This window comes from Schistocerca nitens, chromosome 2 (assembly GCF_023898315.1).
Source record: "Schistocerca nitens isolate TAMUIC-IGC-003100 chromosome 2, iqSchNite1.1, whole genome shotgun sequence".
Lineage (NCBI taxonomy): Eukaryota > Metazoa > Arthropoda > Insecta > Orthoptera > Acrididae > Schistocerca > Schistocerca nitens.
In genome coordinates, this window is record NC_064615.1 from 1014886750 (window position 1) to 1014903043 (window position 16294).

Consider the following 16294-nt stretch of genomic DNA (forward strand, 5'->3'; position numbering starts at 1 on the left):
CGAAACTCGACTTAGAAGTTTTCCAAGTGTCCTTAACAGCCACTTTCCGCAACTGGTGGCGGTTTTCATTCCAGAAATTACATCTGCACAGTTGCTGCTGCAGCGATGCTTAAGATTATAATGTCCTTAATACCTTGTACCGCGTGACCGCTACGGTCGCAGGTTCGATTCCTGCCTCGGGCATGGCTGTGTGTGATGTCCTTAGGTTAGTTAAGTTTAAGTAGTTCTAAGTTCTAGGGGACTGATGACCTAAGAAGTTAAGTCCCATAGTGCTCAGAGCCATTTCAACCATAATACCTTGTATGAAGATAAACCTAACGCTGTATGGCACTTCGGCATGATGGTCTTCTATCACGTGGCTGGCTGGTGCCTCGGGTTTGATGCCTGAGCACGGAAATATTTTAAACAAAGGAGCGTGTTCGTGAAAATTTCTGTAAAACGTAAAATATACAAAAATGAAAACTAACGCCAATTTGTAAGGCTTTTCCATTCAAAAAATCTTTTATAAAAATAAACAATTAAGAACTTAATTTTGCAACAAAAACTGAGTTTTTATGTGCGGTACGTAATTAGAAATAACAAGACCAGAATTTTTTTAAATGACTGTTACGTACTGATTTATTATCACAAATCCGATGAATTTTGTTTTTACATGACGTAGATATTCGAACTGAATGGAAAAAAAAATTATGGAACGAGGCTACCACATACAATTACAAGTGTAGTGCTACTGACTCCTTTTCTTTTTTATATATGAGAGGCGTTCAGTAAGCAACGCAACACATTTTTTTCTCGGCCAGTTTCGGTTGAAAAACCCTGGCGTTTGTTGCGAGACATCGTGGAATATTCCCACTTCAGCCTTTACAGTTCATCAAGTTACTTTACGGGGAGATATACGTAGGCTTCAACTCAGTTTTTAGAAGGGTTGGGTTGGGTTGATTTGGTGAAAGTGAGCAAATAGCGAGGTCATAGGTCTGATCGGATTAGGGAAGGAAGTCGACCGTGCCCTTTCAAAGGAAGCGATTTGGGAAAATCACAGCAAACTTATATTACGATGGCCGGACGCGGATTTGAACCGTCGCCCTCCCAAATGCGAGTCCTGTGTGCTAACCACCGAACCACCTCGCTCGGTGCAGCCTTCAAAATGGCGTCTGTAACGGAAGCGGAAAACCAGAGCAGTGCCGCTTGCAGAATTTCTACGGAGATCTAGCAGTGAACAAAAGCACTGTGAGGCGTTGGGCGAGGCGTCTGTCATCATCGCAACAAGGTCGCGTTCCGGCCGGCCAAACACAGCCTCGACTCCTGCTATGTGGGAAAGTCTGGGCATTTTCATTCGACGAGATCGACGGACCACAAAACAGTACGTCGCTACTCAACTGGGCGTCTCTGCTGGTAGTGCTGATTCACTCGTCCTCCAGTTGCGGTACTCTCACGGTGCCCGCCTAATTCCTCGCCGCTTAACAGAAGACCATGAAGAACAACAAATGACCATCTGTGCGGAATTTCTTGTGCGTTACGCATCTGATCGTGACAATTTGCTGTGGAACATCGTCCCAGGCGATGAAACATGGGTTCATCTCTCTGAACCGTAAACAAAACGGCAATCCGTGGAGTGGCACCACACCACCTCTTCTCCGAAGAAAAAGTTCAAAGCCGCACCCAAAGCCGGTAAAGCCATGCCGACGGATTCATACATGTCTGAAGGGGTTCTTCTGTTTGGCATCCTCCATGATGGTGCAGCGAACAAGTCTGAAATGTACCTCGCTAGCTTCAGGAGAACTGAAGAAACGACTTCAGCTTGTTCCTTGCCACAAACATGGAAACGAACTTCTCCTTCCCCATGACAACGCAAGGCCTGCCTGACACAAATCTGCACATCCGAGACGAACTCGCAAAACTTCATTGGATTGTTCTTCCTTGTCCACCGTACATGCCGAATCTCACGCAGGCCGAATCTCACGCCGGCATCCAACGAAGGGCGCACTCCACGGAAAGCTGTATATGGATAATGGGAAGGTTATTCATAGAGGAAGACGTTGGTTCCGAAGTCGCCCAGTAGAGTGGTACCCTGCGAGCACACATGCCATCCAGTAAGGTACGTATGTATGTATTGAACTGGGGATCTAGAAACGACGGAGAGGCTTCGTCCCTCCCAGGGCCCCCTACAAGAGGATAAAGCAGTTCACTCACCGCCGCGCGGTTTGAGGTGTCCTGTCACAGACTGCGTTGCCCGTCCCGCCTGAGTTTCGAGTCCTCATTCGGGCGTGAGTGTCTCTGTTGTTCTTAGCATAAGTTAGTTTCAGTTAGTTTAAGTAGTGTTTAAATCTAGGGACCGATAACCTATGCAGTTTGGCAGTTTGGTCCCTTAAGAATTCACACATATTTTTTTTAGTTCACTCACCCCACCACCGCCCCACACCGAACCTAGGATTATTGTGCGGTTCGCCTCCCTCCCCCACCCATCCCCACCCCCAGTTGACACTCGGTAGCACAGTATGGCTACGCGGGGATGACGTGACACCCTCTAGTCAAACATTTGCGGTCGTCCTATATTTACGCGTACTGGAAGGTTGTCTGTGCGAGACAGAAGAATCACAGTAGGCAATGTTGATCTCTCAAACGAGTTCTTCTGTAACCTCATAAATGCTGCAAATCAGCCGCATTGCACCGACCATCAACCGACGTTCAAAGTCGGTTAAATTCGTGACCTGCTGCTATCTTCACAAAACATCGATCTCCAACAGGTTGCTCGTATATCGTTCTCTACACTCGCGCAACAGATCGCGTCCAGCTGCGTCATTCAAACGACATACGCAGGAGACGTTCGTATTTGGCAATACTTCCCAGTGTTTTTGGTTATACGCTCAACATATTTTGAAAACAATCTTTGTAAATGTACGTACTCGACGGATCGGATCGAGGAATAAAATGACCCTCTTTCGAAAATCACGGGAATAACGTCTCTCGCAGCTTTGTATTCATCTAATTTACTGTTCTAGCATCACAAATCATTAATGTAGTATATTTTTAAAGTTCAAGGAAAGAAAAATCATTTACTAAAAGGTCCGATGAATAATAATGCAAAAAAATATGAGTGATATTTTAATAAAATATTCCTGTGAACGGAAGACCAAGGCACATTGTGACTTTGCTTTTTACTAGATTATTCTTCACACTCCACAGTATAATCATAGAAGTTTTGTAATGCCAATATGGCCTGTTGATGATGTACCACCTCGAAAGATGTCAATAAATAAATAATTTAGTTGTTAACAAAGTTTGTGGTTGATACCGGTGTTTAAAAACCTTTTCATATTTTTTTAAATAATCACAGTCAATTAACAGTCAAAATGGCTTCACACGAAAGAAATGCCGCAGTAGCACAAAAAAAAAAAAAAAAAAAAACTAATACATATACTGACTGCCAACTGATCATCAGGGATATATCAACTTCCATATATTAAAACATAAATTGTAATATGTTCTAGAAAATGTATCCTTCTAATTAAGGGGAGGTTTACTATCTTTGGCACGAAAAAAGCATGTTCTTTGAGAATTTTTTTCGGGATGTGTTATAGATATCAATGTCAAATTGTGTCAAAACGTTTATTGACATTTCCTCTACAAACTGGAATTTTTTTCGAACGGAAATGTCGAGTAGCAAAGGCGGAAATGTCGTCGGAACGAAACAAAATTTCGATGTAGACCTCCACGTGCGGTTTGTCACAGGTCAGCCGGCTCGTCTGATATCAAAATTGAGTTGACGTTACCGAAGTATATAAGATTCCTTAGGAGTTGTACCTCGCTTACGTTATTTGAACCATAGGAAACCACATGGCGGTCATTTGAAAAAAAAATAGGGTTTTTCATCGATTTTTCGACTTAGTCGGCCATGTAAAAATATTTATAATTGATGGATCGGAATAAAAGTGGTACAACTCCCAGACAATATGGTTAGCTTCGTGGGAAACAAAGAATCATGCCAATCGGTTCAGTAGATTTGATGTTACCTTACAGCGCGATAAAACCAACGTAATTCTATAAGCCAATGAAAATAATTCCCTGTCAAGAAGTGACAAAGGTTATTGGTAATATGATTGGTAACAGAGGATTCCAGTTCGTCATGGGAAACAAAGTTAGCAGCCAGAAATTCCTTCAATATGGCTTACCTCTAGGCTCGGTATTAGCCCCACTGCTTTTCAGCCTATACAGTGCTGACATTGCAGAAACAGCTTGTACGAAATTTGGCTACTGTGATGACTGGGCCATTGCAACGAGATACACCTATTTTGATACAATGGAAGAAACCCTGATATCCGATCTGTCAGCCTTGGCAGCATGATTCCGTAATTGGAGGCTTATACCTAACGCCACACAGACAGAAGTAACTTGCTTCCACCTCAGTAACAGAAAAGGCGACAGAGCTCTGGAAGTACCGGTATAACATGATGACACACTCCTCCACCACAACAAGGAGCCAATGTACCTGGGGGTCACATTAGACAGAACCTTGTCATCTAAATCACACCTTACAAAAGCAGCTGCCAAGATGAGAACAAGAAACAACCTCATCCATAAACTCTGCGGAATCAGCTGGGGATCAACAGTAACAATTCTGACGTCTGCGCTGAGCCTGGTATACTCTGCGGCGGAGTACAGTGCACCAGTATGGCTAAACAGTAGTCATGTGAACAAAACTGATGTAGAACTTAACGACAACATGTGCATTATTTCAGGAACCGTTAGGTCTACACCTAACATATGACTACCCGTCCTGAGTCATACACTCCTGGAAATGGAAAAAAGAACACATTGACACCGGTGTGTCAGACCCACCATACTTGCTCCGGACACTGCGAGAGGGCTGTACAAGCAATGATCACACGCACGGCACAGCGGACACACCAGGACCCGCGGTGTTGGCCGTCGAATGGCGCTAGCTGCGCAGCATTTGTGCACCGCCGCCGTCAGTGTCAGCCAGTTTGCCGTGGCATACGGAGCTCCATCGCAGTCTTTAACACTGGTAGCATGCCGCGACAGCGTGGACGTGAACCGTCTCCATGAAGCTGGGCTACGGTCCCGCACACCGTTAGGCCGTCTTCCGCTCACGCCCCAACATCGTGCAGCCCGCCTCCAGTGGTGTCGCGACAGGCGTGAATGGAGGGACGAATGGAGACGTGTCGTCTTCAGCGATGAGAGTCGCTTCTGCCTTGGTGCCAATGATGGTCGTATGCGTGTTTGGCGCCGTGCAGGTGAGCGCCACAATCAGGACTGCATACGACCGAGGCACACAGGGCCAACACCCGGCATCATGGTGTGGGGAGCGATCTCCTACACTGGCCGTACACCACTGGTGATCGTCGAGGGGCACTGAATAGTGCACGGTACATCCAAACCGTCATCGAACCCATCGTTCTACCATTCCTAGACCGGCAAGGGAACTTGCTGTTCCAACAGGACAATGCACGTCCGCATGTATCCCGTGCCACCCAACGTGCTCTAGAAGGTGTAAGTCAACTACCCTGGCCAGCAAGATCTCCGGATCTGTCCCCCATTGAGCATGTTTGGGACTGGATGAAGCGTCGTCTCACGCGGTCTGCACGTCCAGCACGAACGCTGGTCCAACTGAGGCGCCAGGTGGAAATGGCATGGCAAGCCGTTCCACAGGACTACATCCAGCATCTCTACGATCGTCTCCATGGGAGAATAGCAGCCTACATTGCTGTGAAAGGTGGATATACACTGTACTAGTGCCGACATTGTGCATGCTCTGTTGCCTGTGTCTATGTGCCTGTGGTTCTGTCAGTGTGATCATGTGATGTATCTGACCCCAGGAATGTGTCAATAAAGTTTCCCCTTCCTGGGACAATGAATTCACGGTGTTCTTATTTCAAATTCCAGGAGTGTATATCATCACCAAAAATACGACGATCAGGGAATACTACAAGATCCAAGCAAACCCTGAGCTACCGGTACACATCAATATACCAGATCTGAGTATCAAGAGGCTTCGTTTAAGACGTCCTCTTCTTGCTCTCGACAGCCTCACTGGGTCTGACATCAACTCTTGGAGAAGGGCTCCAAAATGCCCCAACAACTTGCCACCTAATGCCTTGTACTACTGAGGCAGTTCCTGGGTTTGATCACCCCCACAAGATATTGTGAACTCTGAACCGCCTAAGAACTGGGCATGGAAGATGTGCTGACTCACTCTTCAAATGGGGACTGCTCTCTTCGCCGGCATGTGAGTGCGGCGCGCATAAGCAGACCATCCAAAACATCAGAGAAGAATGCAGTGCCAGAGCGTTCAGTGGGGACTTTGAAGAATTCCTCATGGCATCCCAAAAATCCATTGAATATATACAAGGGCTTTATGTTTGTTTGTGAATATATGTAATGTTACGTAACGTAGAAACACGTGAGCCAATACTGAAATGTACTTAAATGCTATGAGCGAAATAAATACAAATTTTATAAAATATTTAATTAGTTACGAAAAAGTTAGTTGTGACTTTAGAACATAATAATAGTTTTTTGTTTAGTGAACAATAAAGTTGCATAAAATATTACGTAAATTACATTTCCCAAAATATTTGAACCACGTTGAATTTGTCACTCATGTAATGTGAAACCTACAGGATAATTCGTCTGACCAAAAACTTTTACATTGAAAGATACAAATAAGGTTTCAACATGTTTCCAAGTAATTTGAAGAAGTACAGAATTTTCGAAAATAATTTGATATAACGTGATACTCCAACAGACATAAATCCTGAACTTTATAACAGCATTTAGAATGAACTTTGCTGAGGAAAGAAATAGGGTCAAATGTTTTGATAAACTGACGATGGTATTGTTAACTACGTTTGACATAGAAATCCTGTAATCTTGGTTTGTTCCAGAAGGGATAGATTTAAAGTAAAACTAATGTTAACTGATAATGATGAGATGTTTTCTTGTTCCTTTGTTTTATTTTTCTTACTCTTTGGTAAAATTTTAATTTCGAACATAATTGAACGAAAATATTACTTTCAAATTATAGGAGAAGGGAAGCAAGTTGGGAAAAAGCCTTTTTATTAGTGATCTGTGGAAAAAAGTTTTACTTATCGTCGTCAAACAAGTTAGGAGTCGTCATTAAGCTTAGAGTTGTGGAAATGCAGATCCGGATTACTGGGTGAGAACTGTGTAGACGAGGAACAATAATATAAGAAAGACAGCATGCACAACCAGCTGTTGTCAAGAAAAGAAAGGAGACCAGTGGAGCTGTGTGTTCGTTCGTCTTACCACTGTATCAATTTTTTACTTAGGGGATATGTACTACAGATAGAATATGGCGTTTTAAAATATGGGCTTCTGTAATTGTATTAGGTGTAGTGCCTGTACTGTTATTTACAGAATATATTCTGCTTGCTAAATACCTGGCGTTTCCCAGATATGTATTTATTTCAGTCTTTTGTTTCTGTATCTTCTCCTTCCTCTTATCACTGTCCATCTCTTCCTCCTGCCCCCACTCCCTCTCCATCTGCTCCTGTCTCCTTTCGTCCATCTACTTTTCCCCCTTTCTCAATCCGTATGCTGCTTCCCCTTCTGTCCATCTCATCCTAAACCTCAATCATCTTCTCCCACCTCTGCTTCTTGCTCATCCCCCTAGGTCTATCTTTTATTCCCATTTCTTTGTCCATATCTTCCTCGCTTCTTTGCGCATCAATCTCCTCCACCCCTCTCTCTTTCCATCTGTTTCTCCTCTTCCTCCTCCTCATCTCCTTGTCCTCCACCCTCTTCCTGTATATGTCCTCCATTGCCCCTCTCTGTTCATTTGCTACTCCTTAATTTATCTTTCCGTCCACATTTCCCCCTCCTCCACTCCATCTCCTGCTCTTACCATTCTATTCCTCCTCCCCTCTCAGTTCTCTTTCCCTTTTTCCTACCTCCTCCACCATCTGCCTCCATACACCTCCTCCTCTTCCCCTTCTCTGTCCGTTTTTTCCTCTGTCCATCTCCTCCTTCTTCGTCTCTCTGTCCTTCAACACGTCCTCCTCTTTCTCTCTCTGTCCTTCTCCTGTCTCCTCTCCCTGTTCTTATCCTCCTCTTTCCTTTATATGTCCTTTTGCTCCTCTCCCTGTGTCTGTTCTTCTCCTACTCGTACCTTCATCTGCCCACTTCTTCCCCCCCCCCCTCTTTCTGTACATCTGCTCCTCGAATTTGTCTGTAGCTATCTTCTCCTTCCCATTCTCTGACAATCCTTCTTCCCCCTTCTCTCTTCACATTATCACCCCCACACTAATAGAAGGTTGATCGTTCATTCCCTTCAGTATTTGTTTCCACACAGTAAGTAGTGTAGGTAGTATGTATACGAGGTACCAAGTTTGGTTGAAACCGTCCATTGGTTTTGGTGGAGCTTTTTACCCGCAACTTTTACCAAGTACGCACTTTCCAAACATATTACACATATATTTAACATACTTCACACACGTTTATATATTGCACGTAGATCTCTAGTAAATTCCGCATTGCAGTTTCGTTTTCAGACAGCTCAGTGTTTATGACATGATATCCCCTGAACTACGTGTTGTACAATTATATAATTTTGCAGGCACATTCTGTGATTTTACGTGGATACTGTTTGTGAAATGTGTTGCGAATAGAGTTAGTAGTAAAGAAGTATTAACTAATGCTGCAGTTTTACTATGTGAACAGCAAAAATGCATGTAGTGTGTGGGGGGGGGGGGGGGGGGGGTTAGGAATAAAAAGTCTCGAAGAGGTTTGAAATGACGTGTAAAGTTTTCTGCATGTCACTAACTGCTTTGATTCTCCAATATTAGGCGGATATAATTAGAGTGTAAGAGCGTCATGAACTAAGCCTTTTCTTCACCCTACTTCTACCCCTTTGAGTGGTACGTGGTTTTTAACCCCACAACGGTTCCTTAAAGACAGTAGGTAATATGTACAGTCGTGCTCAAAAGTATCCGAACGACCTGAATTGCATTTCACCTGATTCGAATGCAACCCACATAGCGCAGCTGTCTGGTATGTCCTCTAATCGCCCCTCGGTACAGTCGTTTGACTATTGAAAATGGTTCCAACAAGTCACCACTAGAAAACACTGATCTGTATCGCAGTAACTCAAGATGTAAAGTAATACCAAGGTACTACAAATATCAGGGAACATCTTATCACAGACAGGACGGTTCTTAAGGCTTGTAAGCTCACATTTATTACAATAAATGACATACATGAAATGTTACCACTCTCATTATTACGTCAGGTAGGTAATTCATGTTGTAAGTTCGTTGTATTCATGATTTCCTCTTCAAAATAACATACCGTACTTATTATTTAACACAAAATGACACTAAAAATTTACGATATTCATGAGCAGCTAGTTGAGAATATGGATGAACTTCAAATAACACGACGAACCGTCTCGTTCTGCATATGGATTCAAACCCAGGTCATGCAGGCTAAGCAAAGACTTCGTGACTGACGGAAACTAACAGTCATTCCTGACTAGGCATACAGAGAGTGAAATACATCGATTTTAGACACTATCAGTTAGCAAATATCAACTTTAAATTACATAACGTAAAAATTTTTAACGGACGCGAATTCCAACCCAGCATCTATTGTCCTTGTTAATGAACTACGAGAGATGTTAAATATTGCTTCTTCACAAATAACTTACTTGAAATGCCTTGAGGTAAAGCTTTGTGTTGGACAGGGATTCGAACCCAGAACCTAACTGCATTCTCATCGAAGCACAATCAAGTGTGACATATCGGATTTTCTCGGCAGTAGCTAGATGTTTTAACTGAAATGGCGAGACGAAACATTAATTTTTTTCTTTCCCAGGACTCCAACCTGGCACCTATTGCTGTTATATTCGAGAGAAAACGAACGTTAAAAGTGGGTTTATTACACCGGCAGCGACATGTGAGCATGTTTGAACTAGAAATAATATGACGAAGAGTTCAGTGGTGACTGGGAATCGAACCCCACACATATCGTTGTTGACTGCACACAAAGAGACGTCAGCTACCGAATTTTTCACTACCAGCAGCTCGGAATAACATCCTTGAATTTACAATGATTTCGCAAACAGTTCTGTGTCTCACTGGGACTAAAAAACGTCAGATATCGTTAGTGTTGACAACGAATAAAAATACATTAAAAATCAAAATTATTACCCACCAGCAGATAGGTGTTCTCATGCTAGTGCTTGATATTACATAGTGAAATCTTTAGTTCCGGGCCAGGATTCGAACACTTTCACGCGCAATATGTGGAGTTTACAACAAACAACAAATTGCAGTCAAGCTGTATTGTCACAAAGGGAACAAATTCCGCTTTAAGGGTGGTCTGAGTTGCATTCCCAGAACAGAATCAATTTTATCGACATATAGAAGCTCAAATTAAAGATGGAATAAGTGTCCTGTGACCATACATAGTGTTTGTTTCGTCACTAGAAATAAATAACTAGTATAAGAAAGGTTACTGTTGATAGAGTTTCTACGTGTCGCGACTCCTGACTTTATTGTGGTTCAACCTAACGTCTAGTTGGTAGAGAAGGAATATTATGTTTAACATGAATGTCAGACCGCAATGCCATTATAACTTCTTCACTTGGCGTAGCCAGAGGAGAACAGAATCTGTCTCTCCTTATCAAAAATCATTAGTAGAAGTTGGAATCGAACCCAGACCATAATTATATGAACCTAGCATCAAGCCAAGGGACCACCAAATTCTCTTCCCCATCACTCATTTTTCTATCATAACAATATTGCGCCACACTGGATGAGAATTCTGACACACAGGCTCCCTGTAGTGGTTTGCAGCATGTTCAGTACAATCATTTACTTGGTTGATCGAATGGCCATGAACTAGCTGCCTCGGCTACCCAATGCTTACATTCGACTCTATTTTGTAATCACCGAAATAAAATTACGTAACTGACACCTACACAGAACTAATAACAGTGCAGGATGCAGAAATTTAAATAGGAAGTGTTCATTTCGACTCTATTGCGCTATCTGTTAACTAAAAACGTCGTGCAGTGCAAATGAAAAGGTGTAACTGTCTGTCTCTCAGAAGTCTAGATGCAGCCATATGCATTATCTCACATTACTATGCAATGCGGAAGTTCTGGAGGCACTCTTATTGAGTTCTGGAAGTGTTGTAACTATGTGTCAGCTAGTAGCGTAACGGTAAGCGTCGCGCACTGTTGATAAGACGTCGCGAATTTGGGTACATTCACTGCTACTTTTTTTTTTAAACGCCATACTGCTGTCTGCTGAAGTTATCGATCTAATGGAACTTTGAACATAATTCGTGTGGCCGTGGCATATTATTCTTCATCAAACCTTGTTTGACAGCTTTAACTCAGAACAAGTTTTCTACATGCATGTAATCAATAAACTGCATATGCATTGCCAGACTGTTATAGATAACATCAGAGAATTCGCATATATCGTTGATGAGTAATTTCTCTCTCATGTTAACTAATGTTTTAACAACACTAAAAGAAACCGTACGAAAATTGTGCACTGTATTATAAGAAATGAAATAAAACTACCCACGATAACCTTACGACGTAAGTCTGTTTCAATAAACCTGAGTATCTGTACACAAGCGTGCCTCTATCGGCACGAATTGGTAAAATACTAAATACTTAGATTTTGATTGTGTCTTTGTTGATTGGTATGCCGTGTCCTACTCAAGTGGTACGCAAATGTGGCATTTCATAAATAAAGTTATGTATTCCTAGAAACCCAAAATTTGCTTGTCAGCATCGGAAAGAGGCGTTACCTGTTGTGTAGCATTGTAAGTTTTTCACCATTGCACTATGATCGAAAGTATTTTCTTGCGATTTCCTGAACGATCAAGTGAACTTTGAGGCTTAATTCCATGCACACCAGGAAGTAACTCGTCGATCACAGAGTTGCCAAATATACTTTGCCTTGTTGCCAAATCTCAGTTACATTACCATCAGGAAGAAGACGAACCGATGTGATCGTACAGTGGGCTGGGAAGTGACCAACGCTGACGTCTCAAAGACGCGGCTGCTACGGCCTGGAATACGTAATCCGTCTGATTCACATTTCTGTAACTGGGTTTAGGGACTGGAGCATAGTTACTAATAATACTCAGAACTGACTGCAAACTAAGCTTCATAAATCAGTAACTGACAGAGTTTGTTTTATATATCTTTCTTAAGTGTACTCAAAACTGTGAAAATCATTGACGAACGTTTTCGTGCCTCGCCGATGGTAGAGCTCAACAAAAAAATAAAAATAAAAAAGACTGTGTGTGTGTGAGAGAGAGAGAGAGAGAGAGAGAGAGAGAGAGAGAGAGAGATTGAGAGAGAGAGAGAGAGAGAGAGAGAGAGAGGGAGAGATAGAAATAAAAAAGAATGAGAGAGAGAGTAAAAAATTGTTGCAAAGAAACTGAATCATGTTATGTAAAGAAATGTTTCATTAAAATGAGACGTTCCACGTCATTACGAAATGTCGTATTCATGATCTATGGAACAAGTATTAATCTAATCTAATCCAATCATATTGCTGACTAGTCATGAAGAGGCACGAATTACAGAAATTTTCGCCAATATCAGTAAGCAAATCTAAACTTGAAAATAAAAGACGACAGTTTTTGTAATAAACCAGGACTCCTGTAAAGACTCTTTCGTCCCTGTCAACTAACCACGAAAGATGTGTGATATACCTCAATTCAGAAGGAGCAAAGTGCTCATGCATTTAAAGAAGAAGCGCATGATGTGAAGTTCTGTGACGGAGATACGAACCCAACACGCAATCGGATTGATAACTAAGTAAAATCAAATGTTACGTATCGGTTTTTCTACTAGCTGCTAGATGTTTGAATCTAAAATAAGGATACAAATTTAGTGCCTGAGCGACAATCGAACCGCACACCTACCGTCCTTCTTTATCATCCACGAACATAGCTTAAGTAACACTTGCTTACTCACCAACAGTAAGATGTGTGCGTGTTTGACCATAAATAACGACACCTATTGCGATTGTTGGCAAGACATGAACAGATTTTCAAAATGCACGTTAATTTTCACTAGCCGACTGGTATGCACGTGATAGGGCTTGAAATGAAATTATGAATATTTTTGTACTGGATCAGGACTGGGACCCACATACTCACCTTTGGAGGAGACCTAGAGAAGATTGCAGTCTTGGGTAAAGGAACGAAATGATTGAACTATACGGTTCCGGGAGATTCAGATCCTCGAAAGATGAGATACGAATTCGAATCACAGTCCAGTACCAAAATTTTCAACGTCTCTAGTTCAATCACGTACTAGAAAAATAAGAGCCCTGTTCCTTTAATTGACTACCGTTTCATCAAATAAAATAAAATTTTCTAATGTAAGTAAGTTTATTGGAGACAGTATTTCTGTTTACCATGACTTCTGCCTATGTCATTTCCCAACGTAAAGCGGCTCTGCCCAATTGGTAATGAAGGATCGTGATGTTTAATGCGGATTCTGGATTATAACATATTTCTCTTGAGGTTACCAGAGGTAAAGTAAATCTGTTGGTGCCTCTTAAAAGTAAATGCCTGAACCCAAGCATTGCACCTGTGATAGTTCGTTCCACCAGACCATTGTGGCCACATTGCCCAGCCCCAGGAGTGTGCTGTAACGGATGTTGTGCTTAGCTTACTAAATTAGTCACGGTGGAAAAAATGCGAGTCTATTAAATGGTCAAGTAGAAGCAATCTTCTGACGTGGAGATTATGCTATTCTCACGTCAGCAGGATGTAAAGACTCTTCTAGGCATCATAGCCTCGATGTGAAGCAATTTTGAAATATTAACTAATTCAGCAAATTTCCTAGTTCGAGAAAATCCACTGTGAAGTGTGAAGTTATCGGAGAATTCGATTATTACCGTCATTGGTACTATCATTTTCTTCATGCCGTTGCTGGAACACATGTGCTTGAAGATCATTTAATGCCTTTTGGTCATTATAGAAGCTGTTGCCCAAGAAGAGGTTCTTTCCCTTTCTACGTAGTCCTTTTCATGTTAGTATCTAACATCAGCAATTACTCGCAGATTACATTAAAATAAACTAATTGATGAAGACGTTACTTGAAAACAAAACCGCGCTGCCCTTTTTAATTTACTTGCGCCTAGAAATGGCTGTCGAATACTGCCATACGAAAAGCCAAGGGAACTTACTGCCTTCCGTTATACGTCGCTGACAGTTCTTCCACATGATCTGGTCGACGAGACCTGTTTCAAGTTGTGTATGGCTGAGAATGTTTTAGAAAATCAATTGTTTTCCTTTGCAATAAACAGAAAGAGTTTCATTGTAAGCTATCCAAGTTCAAAATTTTCGCATTATTAGTTCAAATTTAATATTCACTTCTGTAATGTAGGAAAGTATTTCACAGTTGCAAAACCCGCATCCGACTCATTGACCTTATACTTAGTCGCTGACCATAAATTCTAACTCAGTGTGACACCAGTTTAAGTAATATAATGTAGCGAAGACTGTTTGCCAGTGCTCTTTTTCACCGGAATATATGCAATTCACTCATTGGGATCCAATTGTTCACTGTAACAGTAATTTCTGTGTGTATGCAATGCATGCGGATTGTGGATTTTAGTGGTGCTCTCTCTTCCACTTCTGTGTACAATATGCCTGGTCTAAACGGGCCCTTTATCATTAAAGGCCCTGGGCAGTGCAACATCATAATGCCAACAGCAATGTGCTTATATTGGGAGCCTCACTGTTCGTTTTAGCTGATTTTGTAATCATTTAAATAAATCAACATGGCCTTCCAGTAGGAGACATTTCGTCCCCCTTTTCCTTGTGTGAAATTTGTCTGTAAGCGTTCTTCCTTCCAACCAGCGAAATGCAGCAGAGTAGAGCCAGTAAACGATTCACGTACCACTATTTAGTGCCGTTAAGACGATTTCTTTAAACATTGTCGTGTTGTTGTTGTTGTCTTCAGTCCTGAGACTTGTTGTCTTCAGTCCTGAGACTGGTTTGATGCAGCTCTCCATGCTACTCTATCCTGTGCAAGCTTCTTCATCTCCCAATACTTACTGCAATCTACATCCTTCTGAATCTGCTTAGTGTATTCGTCTCTTGGTCTCCCTCTACGATTTTTACCCTCCACGCTGCCCTCCAATGCTAAATTTGTGATCCCTTGATGCCTCAGAACATGTCCTACCAACCGGTCTCTTCTTCTTGTCAAGTTGTGCCACAAACTCCTCTTCTCCCCAATTCTATTTAATACCTCCTCATTAGGTATGTGATCTTCCCATCCTATCTTCAGCATGCTTCTGTAGCACCACATTTGGAAAGCTTCTATTCACTTCCATACATGGCTACGCTCCATACAAATACTTCCAGAAACGACTTCCTGACAGATCTATTCTCGATGTTAACAAATTTCTCTTCTTCAGAAACGCTTTCGTTGCCATTGTCGGTCTACATTTTATATCCTCTCTACTTCGACCATCATCAACTATTTTGCTCCCCAAATAGCAAAACTCCTGTACTACTTTAAGTGTCTCATTTCCTAATCTAATTCCCTCAGCATCACCCGACTTAACTCGACTACATTCCATTATCCTCGTTTTGCTTTTGTTGGTGTTCATATTGTATCGTCCATTCAAGACACTGTCCATTCCGTTCAACTGCTCTTCCAAGTCCTTTGCTGTCTCTGACAGAATTACAATGTCATCGGCGAACCTCAACGTTTTTATTTCTTCTCCATGGACTTTAATACCTACTCCGAATTTTTCCTTTGTTTCCTTTACTGCTTGCTCAATATACAGATTGAATAACATCGGGACAGGGTACAACCCTGTCTCACTCCCTTCCCAAGCGCTGCTTCCCTTTCATGCCCCTCGACTCTTATAACTACCATCTGGTTTCTGTACAAATTGTGAATAGCCTTTCGCTCCCTGTATTTTACCCCTGCCACCTTTAGATTTTGAAAGAGAGTTTTCCAGTAAACATTGTCAAAAGCTTTCTCTAAGTCTACAAATGCTAGAAATGTAGGTTTGCCTTTCCTTAATCTATTTTCTAAGATAAGTCGTAGGGTCAGTATCGCCACACGTGTTCCAACATCTCTGCGGAGTCCAAACTGATCTTCGCCGAGGTCGGCTTCTACCAGTTTTTCCATTCGTCTGTAAAGAATTCGTGTTAGTATTTTGCAGCTGTGACTTATTAAACTGATAGTTCGATAATTTTCACATCTGTCAACACCTGCTTTCTTTGGAATTGTAATTATTATATTCTTCTTGAAGTCTGA